Below are 20,121 nucleotides of genomic sequence, written 5' to 3' on the forward strand. Positions count from 1 at the left end.
AAAAAAAAAAAAAACCATCCCATCGAGTGAAAATTATCTTATGTGCCACTGGTATAGAATGAACACCAGAGTGTTTCTTTTGGAATAGCTTCAATAATTCCAAGTGAAGTGGGTAAAACTTATGAAAAGATTTAGGATCATGGATGAAAACCTTTCTGTGCTTTCTACCTAAAAAGTTCATATCTATAACTAAGTATAATTTCTCTATGGTAGAATAAAAACCATCTATGTACTGTTTGCATGTACAAAATTTAAATTAACTGGGGCGTTCAGAGAACAGTGGAAATGAGAAGTACTGATAAATTGTATTTTCTGCTTAACCTGAGGTCAACTAAACAAATACTTTGCATTCAACGCCACTGAAAATCTTTCATGCCTAGCCTTTCTTTCCATACTGTGTAGGCAACTGACCATAATTTGATCTCTTTTTAATGATTCACTATTTTTCAGTGCCTCAGGGTATCATGTTCAATAACGTTTTATGATACCTATCTAGGACCTCCAGTACAGAGAGTGAACAGGGAAGGAAATTTTGCAGTTGCTTTCTGTGAACTTCAGAGGAACATGTTTATGATTTGCCTCTTTTTGCTAAAAGTTGGGTAGAATAAAGCTTCAGGTAATGAGGTTATCTGTTAATTCAAGTTTTATCACCGGTTTTCGTTTCTTGACCATTGAGACAGTAAAACACGGCTAACTCATAAAAAGGACAGTAGGTGTCAAGGGGCTTGCTTTGGTTTGAAGGTTTTGTTATTGCTGTTGTAACATTGCTGATGGGTTTGTGATGACATTGCCACATCTCTCACTTAGAAATCGTTGTGAACAATGACACACACTCATAAGATGATCAGTCTGGGAAGAGGCAACCTTTCACCCACAAGCGGATTGAGATGGAGAAGCTGGTCTCATAGAAGATGCATATCACACGTGAACCCCATCACACACCTCCTTTCCATTCTATAGTCACATCAGTAACTATGCTTCTCCAAGTCGAAGGCTAATCTTTATGTCGTACCTTATCTGTATGTGTATGTGTTCTTCTCTTTCTTGGCATACAGCCTTGCTCCGTTTAGTTTCACCAGTTCCAAATGTTCCTTACTCCCACTCTGTCCCACTCTACTTCTTTCCATTGTTTTGTTTTCAGTTTTGGGGGGCTTTTTTGGTTTGGATTGGTTTGGGTTTGGCTGTACTTGTGACATGAGGAAGTTCCTAGGCCACACTAGAGCATCAACCTTAGCCACAGCAGCAACAATGCTGGATCCTTAACCTGCTGAGCCACCAGAGAACCCCAGCCTCTTACCAGTCTTTTACCTACCAAGCTTCCAAAAAAGTAGTTTGCCTCCACTGTCTCTGATTTCTCCCAATTGTTCATCTTAAGATCTTTCCATCTTTATTTTTTCTTAATTGCCATCCAGAAACTCTCTTCCCCAAACCACTACTTCACCTTTTCCTATTTTCTCTCCTCCTCTACCCTCCAACCGCTTCTTCTTTGTCTCCCTCGTTAGTTCTTTTCCTTATGCCCTCTGAAGGTGAGTGTTTCCTCCACAGCTCTCTCATTTTTTGATTCTGTTTCTTCCTTCTGTTATTTCATCCATTTCCCTAACTCCAGCTGCCACTAGTATACTGATAACGCAGAAGTTTGGTATCTTTCTTGAGGCTGCTAGGCAACTCCACCATGATATTCTGGAAGTGATCTCAGAGTTAATATATTCAAAATTAAACTCACTGGCAAGAGTTTTCTGTATCAGTTAATGGGGCCAACCAGTCACACAAGTTTATTCCATTGAATCTCACTTTTTTTTCTTCAATCATTCAATTGATTTTAGCTTAAACACAAACAGCTGCTCAGCGCACTCCTCAAATCTGGTGTGCAGCCTTAGGTGAGATTTACAACCTTCCCCTCTGATCTTCCTCTTTCCCGTTGTTTACCCCTCCTATCCATACTGCACTCTGTTCACAGGGACATTTTTCCAAAACATGGACCTGAACTATTATTGCTGCCACTTGGGGACTACCTCCTACATCTCCACCATGAAATAAAGCCCAGAATATTTTTCAAAGCATGTCATGTCCTTCACACCTGGCACTCCCCATGCCTTTGCATCTGCTTGTACAAACCACCACCCTTTCCCTTCTGCTGAGCACATTCTTGACTGTCTCAGCCATCTGGAACTCCTGGTCAACCTTCAAGAGGATTTGTCAATATCTCTCTTCTATCACGTATTGCATTGCATTTTAGTGATTAATTGATACACCTCCCACTACATTGTGTTGTAATTATTAAGTGATACGAGCTGCTTAATGATAGGGATTGTGATGTTTTCACTGTTCCATCTACACCATCTAGCATAATACTTATACTTAGTGGAGGCTCAACAAACGTATTGACATTGAATGGCTTAGAGTGAACTCGGTCTAAATGAGATAACAAGTCTCTTCTAAGAAGCTAATCTTCACTGTCTACCCCTGTTGACAAGTATTCCTCCAAACAAAAGAGACGGGTGATTTTTTTTTTTTTTTTTTTTTTTTTGTCTTTCTGTCTTTTCTAGGCCCACACCCACGGAATGTGGAGGTTCTCAGGCTAGGGGACTAATCGGAGCTGTAGCTGCCGGCCTACACCACAGCCACAGCAACACAGGATCCAAGCCCTGTCTGCGACCTACCCCACAGCTCATGGCAACGCCAGATCCTTAACCCACTGAGCGAGGCCAGGGATCGAACCCGCAACCTCATGGTTCCTAGGTGGATTCATTAACCACTGAGCCATGACGGGAACTCCCAAGAGACAGGTGATTTCTGATTTCAGGCCCCTGGTGTGTCCTCCTGGTTTGTGAGGAAGGGAACAGCTCCCTCTTTTCTTCATTCTTCCCAGAACAAACTGCATTATACCACTGGGGGGCTGGCATGCTTTTTAAGGGCATACTTTGCTGTTCTGTTCGAATATCCCTTGTCTCTCCTGTTGTTCCTCCTCTGAGCCTGTCTGCCCTTTTTCAAAAGTGAAAACGCCACAAAGCTTTTCTGTAATAATATGGTGTATATTATCACATTAGTTACAGTTATAATAAAAGTAGCTACATAATCAGATTATGTTTTGCCTCATAGCCATAGAAATAATGGTGCTTTATCAGGAAATTTTTATAACCAAATGGAAATTCACTAATGCAATAGGAAGTTATCAAACATAATATAATTCAGGAGACCCAAACTGCTAGTGTCTCAGTAGGTGAAAGGGGGGAAATCTATTTTGTTGTAATGAAACTCTTAACAGAAACATGCTTATCATTTTTATAATGCTCGACATATGTTCTTTTCCTCTTTGTATAATCATTTCTTGTTTAGTTTCATTTTTTTAAAACTTGGATTCTTCTTGTGAAAAGTTTGTTTGAATATCAAAAGAAAATAAAAATGACCAGTGCTCAGGTTATTAAGCAGAAGTCATCCAAATTTTTAAAATACGAACTTATACTTTCAAACTACTAAGAGAAAACCTTCAGAAAGGCTTCCATACATGGAATACACACAACAAAATGCCAGGGTGCCCATGTATTGTGGGGAGTGACAGGCTGTCTACTCACACGCGCAAACTAACCAACAGGAAAATATACAGCATGTCAAATAGCGCTCAAATTCCATTCAAACTTTTACCTCAGTTTCTATCTAAAAACACTGAACAAGCATGCAAAATCTTGGTAGCTGCAAATTTTTGCCTTTACTAAACAATGGTTTAAGAGCAGTCATAATATCAGATTTATAGAAAAAATATGGCTTGCCTGCTTCATAAGTCAAATTCTTGATAGAATTCAAAGGAAGGATGAAGAGTCTCTTTCCCTTCTCCAAAAAAGGTTCCCTTAGTCTAGGACTGGGGAAAGAGAGGCTAAGTAAAAGGACAGGATAGAAATGCCATTCACAGACATGTTGCCTCTGCTATTGTGTGTGTGTGTGTGTGTTCGTGTGCATGTTAATGTATAGTATATATGCATTAGCCATATAGGAGGAGATATATACATAGATGAAGACAGATAGGCAGACAGACATATAGATGGAGCTATATAGAGAGATGGATATAAATATAGATATAGATAATTGGTGATTTCTCATTCTGGAAGCTTTGAAAGGGAGGTGTTTGTTTAAATGATCTCTTAAATGATCTCTCTACTGTGATGTAGCTACTTCTCCTTCAGATACGAAAGTCCAACCATTGAGGAAAACACAATGATTAGATAACAACTGGGAGCCATAAAAAAAAAAATGCACTTAAAATAAACTAGAAATACTCATTTTGACCACTGGACACATTGGCTATTTTGCATTTCCATCAATGTTTCCTCTCCGGTTTTGCCCCCAACCACAATGTTTCTACTTTTCAGATTCAAGGTTCAGGGTCTGATCTGATCTGTGCTTGGGGGCTACAGCTGTGGGCACATCAGCACCCTAGCTCCCCTTCCCCGGATGACATAGTCTCCTGACCGACATCTAAACATAGCACAGAAGGAGAATGTGATCTGCTAACAATATAACCAGATACAATTTCTGATATTTTTTTTAAATCATGCTTTCCAAATATAGTGCAAACTCATTTTTAGTATGTTATTCTACGTGGCAGGCTAGAGATTGGTGGGGGTGTTTGGAGGATATGGGGGAAATAGGAGCCAATTTGGAATGGGGACGGGCAGTGTTAATTCAAAATTACATATCCAGGGGAAAAAATCATCTTGGTCTGCAGTGTGAGGACAAAGCTAAAGGAGTAAACAAACCTGCAGGAAGTGTCTTTGTATACTCAAAATCAAGATAGAAAAAAAAAAAAAAAAAACAGTTTTCTCTCCTCCCTTCATCCTAGCAGGTGGCAAGTAATCAAGTTTCCATAAAGTATGCAAGGCCTCCAACAGCGTCTGACTGCTCAGGTTGTTTTCTTTTGCCACCAGTTACTGTTGCTTCAGTGTCCAGATGTATACTCCCTGCCCTCCTTGACCTACACAGAATAGAGTCCCAACGTGCAGAAAAAGAATAACATGACATTATGCGCTCATTCATTAAATATCCCAATTTGATGAAAAATAGGGATTTATCCTCAATCACTCCCCCTTTAATAATTCTGCCTTTTTTGTATCTCAACCCCAGAATTTTGAAATTCCTGTAGGAATAAAAGACGATTGAAAACCAGAAGAAAGTGTAAAGGGTGAGTGTCTTGGCCTCAGCCTGGACAATGATTTGTTTTGGTCTTTAACACCAAAAGCAATGACAACGATAGCAAAGGGGGACTAAATCTAACTAAAAAGAGTCTGCACAGCACAGTGAACCAATGAGAGGGCAAGCTACCAAGTGGAAGGGAATATTTGCAAATCATATATCTGCTAAGAGGATAATATCCAAAATACATAAGAACTCACACAAATGGCCAGCAGATATTGCAAAAGGTGCTCAACAGGGAAATGAAAATCCACACACAATGAGATGTCACCTCACAAAAGGCAAGGGATAAGTGTTGGCAAGGATGTGGCAAAAAGAGAACTCTTGTACACTGTGGGTGGGAAAGGAGATTCATTTAGCCGCTATGAGAAATAGTATGGAGGTTCGGCAGAAAACTAAAAATAGAAATACCATATGACCCTGCAGTCCCTCTTCTGGGAATATAACCAAAGGAAATGAAATCACTACCTCAAAGAGGTCTCTGCATCCCCATGTTCATTGCAACATTATTTACTATAATCAAGACATGGAAATAACCCAAGTGTCTGTTAGCAGATGAATGGGTTAAGAAACTGTGAGACATATATACTTATGTACACACACACACACATATGAATATTATTCAGCCATAAAAAGAAGGAAATTCTGGAGTTCCTGTCGTGGCTCAGTGGTTAACAAACCCGACTAGTAACAATGAGGTTATAGGTTTGATCCCTGGCCTCGCTCGGTGGGTTAAGGATCCGGCATTGCTGTGAGCTGTGGTATAGCTCACAGATGCAGCTCAGATCCCACATTGCTGTGGCTGTAGTGTAGGCTGGCAGCTACAGTTTTCATTTGACCCCTAGCCTGGGAACGTCCATATGCTGCGGTGCGGCCTTAAAAAGGCAAAAAAAAAAAAAAAAAAAAAGAAGGAAATTCTGCCATTTTTGACAACACAGAAGGACCTTGAGGGCATTATGCTAAGTGAAATAAGTCAGAGAAAGACGAATACTGTATTATCTCACTTATATGTGGAATTTTCAAAAATTGACTCATAGAAACAGAGAGAAGATTGGTTGCCAGAGGGCTGGGGAATGGGTGAAGGTGGACAAAAGTTAAAGCCTCCAGTCATAAGATAAATAATTTCTGGGTGTGTAATGTACAGCATGGTAACTATGCTGTTTAGCATATTTGAAAGTTGCTAAAAGAGTAAATTTTAAAAGTTCTCATCAAACACAAAAAAATTTAACTATTTTGAGATGATGGATGTTAACCAGAGTTAATTGTGGTAATTATTTCACCATGTGTACATATATCAAATCATTATGGTATACACCAGAAATGAATACAATATTATGTCAATTATATCTCAATAAAACTGGGGAAAAAAAGATTGTAAGACAAGCCATAAAGACATAGGCCTCTTTTTCATGACTTTATTTTGTGCAGCAAAAATTTCTTCAGCACACAAGACACTTTTGAGGACACCTGCCTGGTTCTCATTAGCCCAGAGATTTAGTGTCTGCAATTGTAATGCTTTAGTTTGGTATCTGCCTCATGGATTTTCAAGGGACAAGAGCTTTGGCATTTTAACTCTACACTTTAGTGTTTTTTTCATATGGAAAAGAGGAATAGCCATATAGGCTATTACAAATATTAAATGAGTTAATATGTGTGATGTACTTGGTACAGGGCAGGGCAAAGATTATGTCATATACTGCTTATTGTAAGATATTAAATAATGTGTGGCTAATTAATAATATTACTATTGTGCATTAACAATTGATATTAAGAAGTCTAATATTAAATCTACTTAAAATATTGGTGTTATTTCTAAAATAGGTATCAATCTTTGTGTTACTTTAGCTATTTCAATGAATATATTTTGCATACTCAGTCTAAGGAAGCAAGAAGATCAATACCTGCCAGATATAAGCTTCAAGACACCAAACAGCTTCACAGTCACATATTTCGGTATTGATTTCCCATCATTTCTGCTGTGTCTGCTACATCATAAAAATCTTGTCAATGGACTAATGTCAGATCTGGACCCAAGTTTCCCCTGACACCACGGGATCTTTTATCCCTGTGGTTAAAACAGACACTGGCTTCTGGAATAGAGGAAATATTTGCACTTAGCTTTTTAAAACCAAAAGTCTATTTCTCTACTGCCAAAGAGAAATAGACTCAAATATGGAAGACCATGCATTGCAGAAAGAATATGGGTAGGGCTTCCCTAGGAGAAGATGAGCTGGCTAAGGATGGGAGGATAGAACATAGGAAGTATTTTAGAGTTGAAGGTTCTCAGCAGGACTTGTCCTTGGAAGATGAAGCCATAGTAGGTGAGATAAATTAGAGGGGATCTTGGGCAGAACTTGGAGTAGGCAAGAGTATGATTTATTAGACATTGAACACCTCAGTTGAATAGATTCTATAGTTGAGACAGGCTCTGATGAAAAGGTAGATAGATAGGGACATTTGTTGGGTAGTTAAGCTAGTTTTTAAAAGTGACCAAGTAGGGGTAGTTAGTATTTGAATCTTGGCCTCAAATTTGGAGCATTGACTTGTCTTTAGGATGCTCTGTTCTCAGGAGTTCCCTGGTGGTCTAGTGATTAGGACTCAGTGTTTTCACCACAACAGCCTGGATTCAAGCCCTGGTCTAAGAACTTGGATCCCACATCAAGCTACTGCAAACTGCAAGGATGCTCTTTTATCCCCTAGATGTGTGTGGCAGCAATTGTCTGTAGAACAGTTTTAATCACACACCTTTGTTCATTCTGAGAAGATTGCTAACCAGAGATTTAGATTAAGTTTAGGTTCTATTTAAAGATGGTGAGAGTGATTATTGAATCACAGTGCTGGGACATTCTGCTTGACATCAAATGCTCTGCTGATATCAAACAGATTTTTCCTTCCTTATCTGAAAAAAAAAAAAATGCCAAGAGGCATTATTAGGCCATCAGTTGAGAATTCTTTTCTTCATCTTTCTGTTAACGATCTATTCCGAAATCAAACTCTTGTCTACAGTGTCAGACCATAGTAGGCTTCATTTATACCTTTCTGTGGTCCTGGACTGTGATCTCTATTGAATGATTCCTGAGATTTTATGATTCTTTTGCTTGGAGAAGGAAAACAGAAATCAAAACTCAGGGAAGGCTTTGTGAAGTCAGTGAAGAAGGAGGGGATAGTGAGTCTGCATTCTCTGCATATAACCTTTCCATCTCACTCCTTGTTCCACACTTCCTAATCACAAAGTGAGCTCTACCACTGTGATTTCACTCTAGTTTCTTTATGCTTGCCATGAAAAACTGGGGAACTATATTGATTACTTTGCAAAAGACTTTAGCCATTTACTTCCACTGGTTTCCACAAGTTTTAAGAATGAGTTCTCCCCAACTTAAAGCAGGGTTTCCTGTTCTATGAAACCAGTCATGACACTGTCCCAAGTCTTACCAAATGTCTAAGGTCTCCCAACTCTTATTCACTCTCTCAAAGGGGTTAGAGGACTGTGCTTTTAGGAGGGTTTGGAGAATATTTAGCAGTGGGATGAGGAGTCCAGAGTTTGACTCATGTAAACAAACTTGAGCCTAGCATCTCTTGGGTCTTTCCTTCAGACAATGCTGCAGTCAGTGTCATTCAGTGAGCATGCTCTGTTTTCTTCACTCCCAATACATGACATTTTCTGAGAGTTCTGAAAATGAGTTTCTGAGTGAGTTTTCCAGTCCCACAAGATCCAGCAATTTTTCTCCATATCTTGCTTCATTGGTGCCAGGTGTGTTGAAGTCTTCAGTGAAAACTGGATGGTCAAATCTAGTGTCCAGAGGGTCAATAAGTGCAGAAGACATGATGCAATCAAACAAATCCACATAGCAAGGAAGACATTCTTTGCACTAATGGGAATCACTGGAAGTCCCTGGCACTCTTTAATTCAAGAATATTTATTAGGAGTTCCCATTGTGGCTCAGTGGTAACAAACCCTACTCATATCCATGAAGATGTGTGTTCAATCCCCGGCTTCATTCAGAGGGCATTGTTGTGGCTGAGTCATAGGCTGGCAGCTGCAGCTCTGATTCAACCCCTAGCCTGGGAACTTCCATATGCCACAGGTGTGACCCTAAAAAGAAAAAAAAGAAAGAAAAAAGAAACATTTATTAAATATTTACTATGATTGAGGCACCAAAGGAGATATAAATATGGCACAGTTTGTCCTAATATTTATGAAATATTTCCCATGTACCATTATTTTACATACGTAATTCCAACTAGTACACTAGCCTTTTGAGCTTAGAAATATTATACCTGTATGATAGATGAAGAAACTGAAGCTCAAAGAATTTAAGTAACTTGTTCAAGATCCTGAAGTTGATAAGAGGTAGGGACACATCCAACCCCATGATATAAAGTCATCTCATTGTGGATGAAAAGTCAGTAACTTGGATGAGTAGAATTCACGGCAATATGGGATTAGTGTAACAAGAAGAGAAAAGGTTTTAATGTGATAAGATTTTGGAGGAAAGAGATAAGAACCTCACCCCCACGAAAAAATGAGCCCCTTCCTTCTCACTGGTTAGCACAGCAAAAACATCTTTGGAACACTGTGTTGCATTTATTTAGGTTGAAAGTTTGTGAATAAGAGGATTCCCGCCATGGCTAGGCAAAAACAAAACTGACTAGTATCCGCGAGGATGCAGATTTGATCCCTGGCCATCTCTCAGTGGGTTAAGGGTCCGGGGTTGCTGTGGCTGTGGTGTAGGCCAATGGCTACTTCAACGATTCAACCCCTAGCCTGGGAACTTCCGTATGTTGCAGGTGTGGCCCTAAAAAGATCACATACACAAAAAAATTGGTGGATAAGATTGTTCACATTGCTATGCATGGTTCTGTCACACACTGGCTTATCAATTTTCACAATGCCCAGCTCAGGAAACCAGCTGGGGCTTAATAGTGCCAGATCAACAAGGGCCCTCATTTCCCCCAGATAGTTTTCTGTTATCAGGAGCCAATCCTGTTTTCTCCTCCTGAAAAACAGATATCTACAAGTGTGAAGAATAAATACTCATTTTCCCATCCCAGATGAAGCAATTATTGGTTAGTAGGTACTAAACAATCTGCTGGCTACGTGGGAAAAAATATGCAACCTATAAAATGTACTGAAATAAAACCATTTTCCCACTTGGGGTAGCAAGCTTTAATTACCTTTCGTCTTTTGATACTTCATTCTCATGTCTGAGCCCAAAATAATACAGTAATGAAAACATTTTATACAGTGCATCACAGTACAATACAATTTCCTCAGTCCCTCTGAGATAAGTAGGAATTATTTTCCCCAATTAGAGATGAGACAAAATGGTTTGGAAAAAGTATATTTCCAAGGTTCAGAAAAAGTAAGTAGCATCCCAGGATCACAAAGCTAGTGAGCACAAAGGTAGAACTTCAGCTCACATCACTTGCTTGCACGTTGCATGCTCTTTTTTCATATGTTATGAAATTCACTCTTTACTCTTCATCATCAAAAGTGACACTCTAAGAAGGTGATTTCCTTTGCCAATCTTGCCCTCAGCAAATCCGCATTAATTCACAGAAATCTCAACATTGCTTCCTTCACCGTGAAACTCTTGCATTTCACCTGACTCTATATCTCTATTACCAACTTTCCATTATTACGATTTTTTGTTATTTTCTAGAATCTGTTATTTTGAATTTGTTATTTCCAGACTTTAATTCTTTTCCTTAAAAGACTGTGTATACTACATAATCATACGTAAGAAATGACACAAATGAATGAAAGAATTGGATCCACATCTAAACACAGGAATGGATTATTGTTTCAGTAATAACCCTAGAAAGCCAATCCAAAACAATCACTACAGCAAAGCTCAGTTTATTTGGGCAAAACACAAATTTAGTGGTAAGTTTTCCACACAAAATCTGAAATATTAGTATCCTCATAGTTCCCAGGAGAAGCAAACAGGCAGATAAGGATCATGCATATACATATGAATATGCAAATAAGGGCAAGTGAATATAGAAAGTCTCATAGTTTTAAAAGAGATCCTGTACATGACCAGTTTTTAAACAAAAATTATATTTATCTAAGGTGAACAATGTAATTTGATATACATAGTAAAGTGTTCACTACAGTCAGGCTAATTAATACATCTCTTCTCACATAAGTTACCATTTTTGTCTGTGACAAGAGTGCATGAAATCTACTGTCAGCGATTTCCAATATTCAGTACAGTAACATTAACTATAGTCATCCTGTACATCAGATCTCTTTTTCATCCTTCATAACTGCAACTTTGTACCCTTCGACCAAGATCCCCTCATTCCCCCCACCTTCCCATCCTTGGTGACCACTGTTCCACTCTCTTCTTTTACGTATTTGACTTTTTCAGATTCCACACCTAAGATAACCCATGCTTTTTTTTTTTTTTTTCTTTCTGTGTCTGGCTTATTCCACTTAGTATAATTCCTCCAGGTTTATCCATGTGGTTACAAATGGCAGGATCTTTTTTTTTTTTTTTTTGCTATTTCTTGGGCCCCTCCCGCGGCATATGGAGGTTCCCAGGCTAGAGGTCCAATCAGAGCTGTAGTCTCCGGCCTACGCCAGAGCCACAGCAACACGGGATCCGAGCCGCGTCTGCAACCTACACCACAGCTCATGGCAACGCCGGATCGTTAACCCACTGAGCAAGGGCAGGGACCGAACCCGCAACCTCATGGTTCCTAGTCGGATTCGTTAACCACTGCGCCACGATGGGAACTCCCACAAATGGCAGGATCTTATTATTTTTTAAGGGTGAATTATATTCCATTGTATACATACACCAAATGTTCCTTATCCATTCATCTGTCAACAAACACTTAGGTTGTTTCTACATCTTGGCTATTGCCAGTAATGCTGCAATGAACATGGAAGTGCAGGCATCTCTTCAAGGTGCTGATTTCATTTCTTTAGAGTATATTTCCAAGAGAAACAGCTGAATCATATGTTATCCTATTTTTGGTTTTTTGAAGAGCCTCTGTACTGTTTTCCATAATGGTTATATGAATTTATATTCCCACCAATAGTGTACAAATGTTTCCTTTTCTCCACATCCTTGCCAATGTTTTTCTTTTCTTTTCTTTTTTTGCTTTTGCCTGACTGTTTATTGTCATACCCAAAAAATCATTGCCAAAGCCAAAGTCAAGAAATTTTCCCCAATGTTTTCTTCTATGAGTTTTAAAGTTTCAGGTCTTAACTTCAAGATTAATTCATTTTGAGTCAATTTTGTATATATTATAAAATAAGAGTTCAATTTTACCATTTTGCATGTGGATATCCAGCTTTCCCCAAAACCATTTATCAAAGAGAATGTCTTTTCACACTGTGTATTCCTGACGAAAAAAAAAAAAAAAAAAAAAAAAGAATTGACTGTGCTTGGGTTTGTCATTGGGCTTTCCATTCTATTCCATTGGATCTTTCTTTTCTTTTTTTCTTTTTTTTTTTTTTTTTTGTCTTTTTGCTATTTCTTGGGCTGCACCCACGGCATATGGAGGTTCCCAGGCTAGGGGTCCAATCGGAGCTGTAGCCACTGGCCTACACCAGAGCCACAGCAACATGGGATCCGAGCCGTGTCTGCAACCTACACCACAGCTCATGGCAACGCCGGATCGTTAACCCGCTGAGCAAGGGCAGGGATCGAACCCACAACCTCATGGTTCCTAGTCGGATTTGTTAACCACTGCGCCACGACGGGAACTCCTCCATTGGTTTCTGCGTCTGCTTTTATGCTGGTACCACACTGTTTGATTACTATATCTTTGTAAATAACTTGAAATCAAGAAGCGTGATGCCTCTCGTTTGGTTCCTACTGAAGATTGCTTTTTATATTCATGATCTTTAGTACTTCCATAAAAATTTTATAATTGTTTCTTTTTTCTATTTCTATGAAAAATATCATTGGAATTTCGACAGAGATCGTGTTGAGTCTGTATATACTTTGGGGAGGCATGAAAGTTTTAAAATTATTAATTCTTCTAATCCATGAACACAATGTATTTTTCCATTTACTTCTGTTTTCTTTAATTTCTTTCATCCATTGCTTAGAGCTTTCAGTGCACAGATTTTTGCCTCCTTGGTTAAATGTATTCCAAAGTATTTTATTCTCTTTGATGCTATCCTAAGTGGGATTGTTTCCTGGATTTCCTTCTCAGACAGAGAGTTGGTGTAAAGAAATGAAACTGATTTTTGTATGTTGATTTTGTATTCTGCAACATTATTGAAATTTTAAATTAATTCTAACAGAATTGTGAGAGTGTGTGTATGTGTGTGTATGAGTGTAGACTCTTAAGTCTTTCAGCATATCATCTGCAGAGACAATTTAACTTTTTCTGATTTGGATGCCTTTTATTTCTTTTTCTTGTCTGACTGTTCTTGCTAGTATTTCCAGTACTATGTTGAATTGAAGTGGTAAAATTGGGAATCCTTGCTTTGTACTGGATCTTAAATGGAAAGCTTTCAGTTTTTTTCCCATAGATTATGACCTAATCATACCTGATCTTTTATGTGTTGAGGAAATTTATTTTATGCCTATTTGCGGAGGGGTTTTGCCATGAATAGATGTTTAACTTTGTCAAATGCTTTCTCTGCATCTCTTGAGATGATCATGTGTTCTTTATCTTTTATTCTGCTATAACAAGTTTTTTTAATCATTCAGTGAATTTTATTACATTTATAGGTGTACAATAATCATAACAACCCAATTTTATAGCATTTCCATCCCAAACCCTCAGCACATCTTCCCACCCCCCAAACTTGTCTCATTCGGAAACCATAAGTTTTTCAAAGTCTGTGAGTCAGTATCTATTCTGCAAAGTTCACTGTGCCCTTTTTTAAGATTCCATATGTAAATGATAGCATTTGATGTTGGTGTCTCATTGTCTGACTGACTTAACCTCTCATGATAATTTCTAGGTCCATCCATGTTGCTGCAAATGCTGTTATCTTTCCTTTCAATGGCTGAGTAATATTCCATTGTGTATATGTACCACATCTTCTTGATCCACTCCTCTGTCGATGAACATTTAGGTTGTTTCCATGTCTTGGCTATTGCCAGTAGTGCTGCAATGAACATTGGAGTACATGTGTCTTTTTGAGCCATGGTTTTCTCTGGATAGATGCCCAGGAGTGGGATTGCTAGATCAAATGGTAGTTCTGTTTTCGAGTTTTCTGAGTAATCTCCACACTGCTTTCCACAGTGGTTGCACCAATTTACAATCCCACCAACAGTGTACTAGGGTTCCTTTTTCTCCACACCCTCTCCAGCACTTATTGTTTGTAGACTTTTCGATGATGGCCATTCTGGCTGGTGTAAGGTGGTACCTCATAGTGGTTTTGATTTGCATTTCTCTAATAATTGGTGATGTTGGGAGTGCCCCCTAGTGGCTCAGTGGTTAGCGAATCTGACTAGGAACCATGAGGTTTCAGGTTCGATCCCTGGCCTTGCTCAGTTGTTAAGGATCCAGCGTTGCCGTGAGCTGTAGTGTAGGTCGTAGACATGGCTTGGATCCCGTGTTGCTGTGGCTGTGACATAGGCCAGCAGCTACAGCTCCAATTGGACCCCTAGCCTGAAACCTCCATATGCCACAGGTGCAGCCCTAGAAAAAACAAAAACAAACAACAAAAAAAGACAAATTAGTGATGTTGAACATCTTTTCATGTGTTTTTTGGCCATCCATATGTCTTCTTTGGAGAATTGTCTGTTTAGATCTTCTGCCCATTTTTGGATGGGGTTGTTTGTTTTTTGGTATTGAGCTGCAGAAGGTGTTTATAAATTTTGGAGATTAATCCCGTGTCAGTCTGTTCATTTGCAAATATTTTCTCCCATTCTGTGGGTTGTCTTTTTGTTTCATTTAGGGTTTCCTTTGCTATGCAGAAACGTTTAAGTTTAATTAAGTCCCACTTGTTTATTTTTGTTTTTATTGTCATTACTTTAAGAGCTGGATCTGAGAAGAGGTTGCTTTTGTTTATGTCAGAGAGTGTTTGGCCTGTTTTCCTCTAAGAGTTTTATAGTATTTGGTCTTTTATCTAGGTCCTTAATCCATTTTGAGTTTATTTTTGTGTATGGTACTAGGTAGTGATCTAATTTCATTTTTTAACATGCAGCCATCTAGTTTTCCCAGCACCACTTATTGAAGGGGCTGTCTTTTCTCCACTGTATATTCTTGCCTCCTTTGTCATAGATTAGTTGACTATAGATGTGTGGGTTTAATTCTGGGCTTTCTATCCTGTTCCACTGATCTATATTTCTGTCTTGGTTTTGATGACTGTTGCTTTGTAGCATAGTCTGAAGTCCGGGAGCCTGATTCCCCAGCTCCATTTTTCTTTTTCAGGGTGTCTTTGGCTATTCTGGGTCTTTTGCACTTCCAAACAAACTTTAAAATATTTTGTTCAAGTTCTGTGAAAAATGTCCTTGGTAATTTGATAGGGATTGCATTGAATCTGAAGATTGCCTTGGGTAGTACAGTCATTTTAATAATGTTGACTCTTCCAATCCAAGAGCATGGTATGTCTTTCCATCTATTTGTGTCATCTTTGTTTTCTTTCATCAGCGTCTTAGAGTTTTCAGAGTACAGGTCTTTTGTCTTTTTAGGTAGGTTTGCTCTTAAGTATTTTATTCTTTTGGATGTGTTGGTAAATGGGATTGCTTTCCTAATTTCTCTTTCTGATCTTTCATTGTTAGTATGTAGAAATGCAATCTATTTCTGTGTATTAATTTTGTGTCCTGAGACTTTTCCAAATCCATTGATGAATTCTAATAGTTTTCTGGTAGCATGTTTAGGATTTTCTAGGTATAGGATCATGTCATCTGCAAATAGTGATAGTTTTACTTCTTCCTTTCCAATCTGGGTTCCTTTTATTTCCTTTACTTCTCTGATTGCTGTGGCTAGGACTTCTACAACTATGTTGAATAGTAGTGGTGAGCGTGGACATCCTTGTCTTGTTCCTGATCTCAGCAGGTATTCTTTCATCTTTTCACCATTGAGATTGATGTTCACTGTAGGTTTGTCATATATGGCTTTTATTATGTTGAGGTAGGTTCCCTCTATGCCCACTTTCTGAAGGGTTTTTATCAGGAATGGGTGTTGGATTTTGTCAAAGGCTTTTTCTGCATATAACTTGTTCTTAAATGTCTTTTCTTTTTATTCATAGAACAGTACCACAAAACTACCGATCTGCACTGTATCTGTAGAAAAATAATTGTGAAAAGTTAATCCACCCCTACCTGCCATGCTTTAGGAACACATTTATATTCTCAAGATACTGGGTATCAGTATCTTCAATTCTCCTGCTGATACATGTTGGGTTTAGCAATGTGTTACAAGGTCATGAGCTTATCAGTTGGAGATGGTCTAGAGAGTCAAACTGTCCACATTTATGCAAAGCTGCCGAAAGAGAAGCCACGTTAGGGAAGAAAAAAACTTAAAAAAAGAAAAAATGGCCTTTTCAATCCCTCTTCCTTCAGTGACAGGATTCTGCCAGAGCCACTCGAACTCTCTCTCCATTCTCAGATCCAGAATAGAGAGAGAAGCTTACATTAATAAGATATATGTAAGCTTATTATTAAACAATAATAAGACATATGAACACTGAGCACTTCCTATTTGTCAGGGACTCTTCAATCCTTTTACCTATAGTCTCTTATGTAGCAAATAATATAAAACTCAATTTATGAGGGCATATCTGAGGTACAACGACATTTTGTGGAAGTGGGATATAGACAGAATTCCCCCTACATTGGTGCCTCCTGCAAGAGTGACCACGGATGAGACCTTTAGCATCTCAGAAACATGAAGTACAACAGGAATATACTGGCTTGTTCAAATTCCTCCAATGATTGAGAGCTTTTAATAATTAATGATCTTATATGGGCTGATTGGACAACAGGGACCTGCTATATAGCACAGGGAACCCTACCCAATACTGTTGTGATAATTTACATGGGAAAAGAACCTAGAAAAGAATGGATGTGTGTATATATATGTATATATATATCACTGGATCATTTTGACATACAGTAGAAATTATCACAACATTGTAAATCAACTATACCTCAATAATATTTTTTAAAATGAAAAAAAATTAATGATTTTCTTATTGACCATTTACTTTAAGTGTTTGTGAATTATCACCCTCTTTACCAACTTGTTACGGTTTTTAAAAATGGAAAATCTGAAACCAAACATGTAAAAATAATATATTTCTCCTTTGAATTCATGAAAAAAAAAATTTAAAACTGTTGTCATTTTAAGAAAACAACTACATATAAATAATCAACAAGATTCAAAATATTGGATGTAACTTGTTAACTTCTCTACCTCAGCTTACTTATCTGTAAAACAAGATTAACAGTGGTATACTATGCCCTCAGAGGAATATAAATTTAATAAGTCTTTCAAGCCTCTGCTCTATAATCCTCAGAGGAAAAGGCACTATGTAAATATGAAGTAATATCATCTTTGTGCCTCATTATCTGAGCTAATATTAACTCTAAAAAGTTATGTCAAATAACACAGAATAGATACTGGAATAAAAATGCAGTTTGATTTGTTGTTTCACCGTTTATATTGGCAAGTGAAGATAAAATAAGCATGAAGGAAAAATAGATGGCAAACACTGTGATCATATTATGTCACCAAAATTCCAACCTAGAAATAACATCTAATAATAACCTAGCACAGTTCCTGGTCCTGCCAAATTCTAAAATAAAAACCAACTCAGATTGAGCATGCCAACTGAAAAAAAAAAAAAAAAGTAATACTTTTTCTTGAAAAATAGGCCTTAAAAAGCATATTGCAATTCTGATAATTGGCCAGTAGCATCATTTTTCGCTACTTACTGACACGTCATTAGCAAGAGTACATGTCAAGAATCTCATCTTGATATTGTTTCCATTTTTATGTAATGGTCAAGTGATTCTCATGCAAGAACAGCTTACTCTGTAACTCAGTTGTATGGTCTTTACAGTGAACTAGAAAGGTCCTATGACTGGTCCAAAACATTAGGCTGAACAAGAATGGTGTACACATCTCAGGACTATCTAGTCAATGTTTTATTCATTGCACATTTATTTTGAACAAATCTCAAGTCTCTTAGCCCAAAGATAAGTATCTGAGCTTTTGCAAGCTGGTCTACAAAATCCAATCTGAAACTCCTCCCAGTATACAATGATAAGCTAATTCTTTCTGTTGGTAGAGTGCTATGCAATTTTTAATACCTCACAAATTCTCTTATTTACCTCCTTCAAAGCAGGAGAGTATAGTATTTATCTCTATTTTCCTTGTGCTAATGCAGGGCCAGGCATGTTGAAAACATTAAAAAAATAGCATCACTTGACCATTACATAAAAATGGAAACAATATCAAGATGAGATTCTTGACATTTACTCTTGCTAATGATGCTATTATTGTCATTTTGTGAGGACCCTAATTCATTAATCTCATGATAAACCAGATTTTTACCTTGGGTTTGAATAACAGTTTTTCTAGCTCTGTTTGTCTTTTTTTTTTTTTTTTGGTTATTTTTTTTTTCATCTGTAGTTTATCCGGACTGCCATAATTTTCTCAGCAGCTTCTGTATAGTAGCAATTGGCATAATACTATAAGTTAACTATACATTAATAAAAAGTTAATTTAAATTCTCTTAACAGCTTCAAAAGTTGTTGAGTTGCTAAGTCAGTAAAGACTTTAGATTAAATTTCCCAGTGCTCCTGATTGTTTACTGAGCACCTAGGACATTTTCATTTCCATAGCCAGAAGGTGGAAAAATAGGGTATAAATGGTCATGTTCAGGGTGTATGTTCTAGTAGGAGATCCTCAGGATTTTCTGTTCAATCAAAATATCTCCGTCTACCTAGTCACTCCCTCCCTACTCCTTGTCCATTGAAGCCAGAGAGCCTATTGTTCATATGTTGCATCAAATGTTTAAGTTTTTTATGACTCACTAACCCCCAGATGCCCTTAAGAATAACTCCAACCATCTTCTGGCTGAAAACCCTGCTTCTGAGTCTAAGGAAGGAAGAGCAAGAAATATTTTTTTCTAAGTAGTTTTCACTGACATCATAAAAAAGTATATGAAAGATTCCTGCATGAAACTGTGCTATGTATTTTAAGATGATATCAAAACCATAGGTGGTCAATGTGACCAGATTGTCCCCCAAGAATTCAAGAAAATGAAAGAACGATATGGGATTAACTGCCTGCAGATCTGGTCTTAAGTATAAGTAACAAATTCTCTATGCCTAGTTTCCTCATTTATCTACCTCCATGGACAGGTATGAAGAGCTCAGTGGCATTAACTTAAAAATGATAAAATTTTCTCATGTAAGATTTTTAGAGCTTCTCATCCATACATGTTTACACTGAAAAATAGAAACAGGTAGAAGTAAAATACACAAGAGAAATCGAGAAACGTTGCAGGTATAGCAATAAATGTCTACAAGATTTCCTTTGACATAGTTCTTTAGCAAAATATTCTTCTAACAAAATGTTTCTTTCAGGAAAAGTCTAATCTCAAACCTAAAGCCCTCATCCTGAAGTAATGTCCCAAACACCATACCCAATATGTTTTGACCACTAAATTGGTCACTTCATGGTCCCTACGATGAGCCCCAAATTATATTATAACCCTAATTAATACCTTCAATGATGGGCAGATATTAGTTTGGTATGTGGTGTGACCAAGGATTGCAACCCTTAACTGGCAATTTTGCCACCTCAGCAGTATTTGTTGCCCTCTACCATTCAAATTACTTTGCTCCAGCACTGCCATCCCATTTGGCTTTAGCACCTGTAGAATCAGAACAAACCAGCCTAATGCTTTCTTGGTGACTAACTCTAGTTCAAGGCGCTTAATGGGGTCTCAGATCTACCAGGAAAGCATCACCCTACACTTTACAGGAGAAATTGTGATGA

At 37.9% G+C, this 20,121-nt stretch overlaps 1 protein-coding gene across 1 annotated transcript in view; it reads left to right on the forward strand.

The window, feature by feature from the left end:
- LOC110261733 (uncharacterized) overlaps nucleotides 1-20,121 on the forward strand; it is a 1,083,992-nt gene that overhangs the window by 1,035,929 nt on the left and 27,942 nt on the right. Inside the window, exon 16 of the mRNA XM_084967489.1 lies at nucleotides 5,116-5,173. The gene's annotated coding sequence lies outside the window, so the exon portion shown is untranslated. The remainder of the gene's footprint in view (nucleotides 1-5,115; nucleotides 5,174-20,121) is intronic.

Source organism: Sus scrofa, chromosome 7, assembly GCF_054392235.1.
Source record: "Sus scrofa isolate SSC_HxYL_T2T_F1_AM1 chromosome 7, Sscrofa_HxYL_maternal_Yorkshire_Landrace_v2.0, whole genome shotgun sequence".
Lineage (NCBI taxonomy): Eukaryota > Metazoa > Chordata > Mammalia > Artiodactyla > Suidae > Sus > Sus scrofa.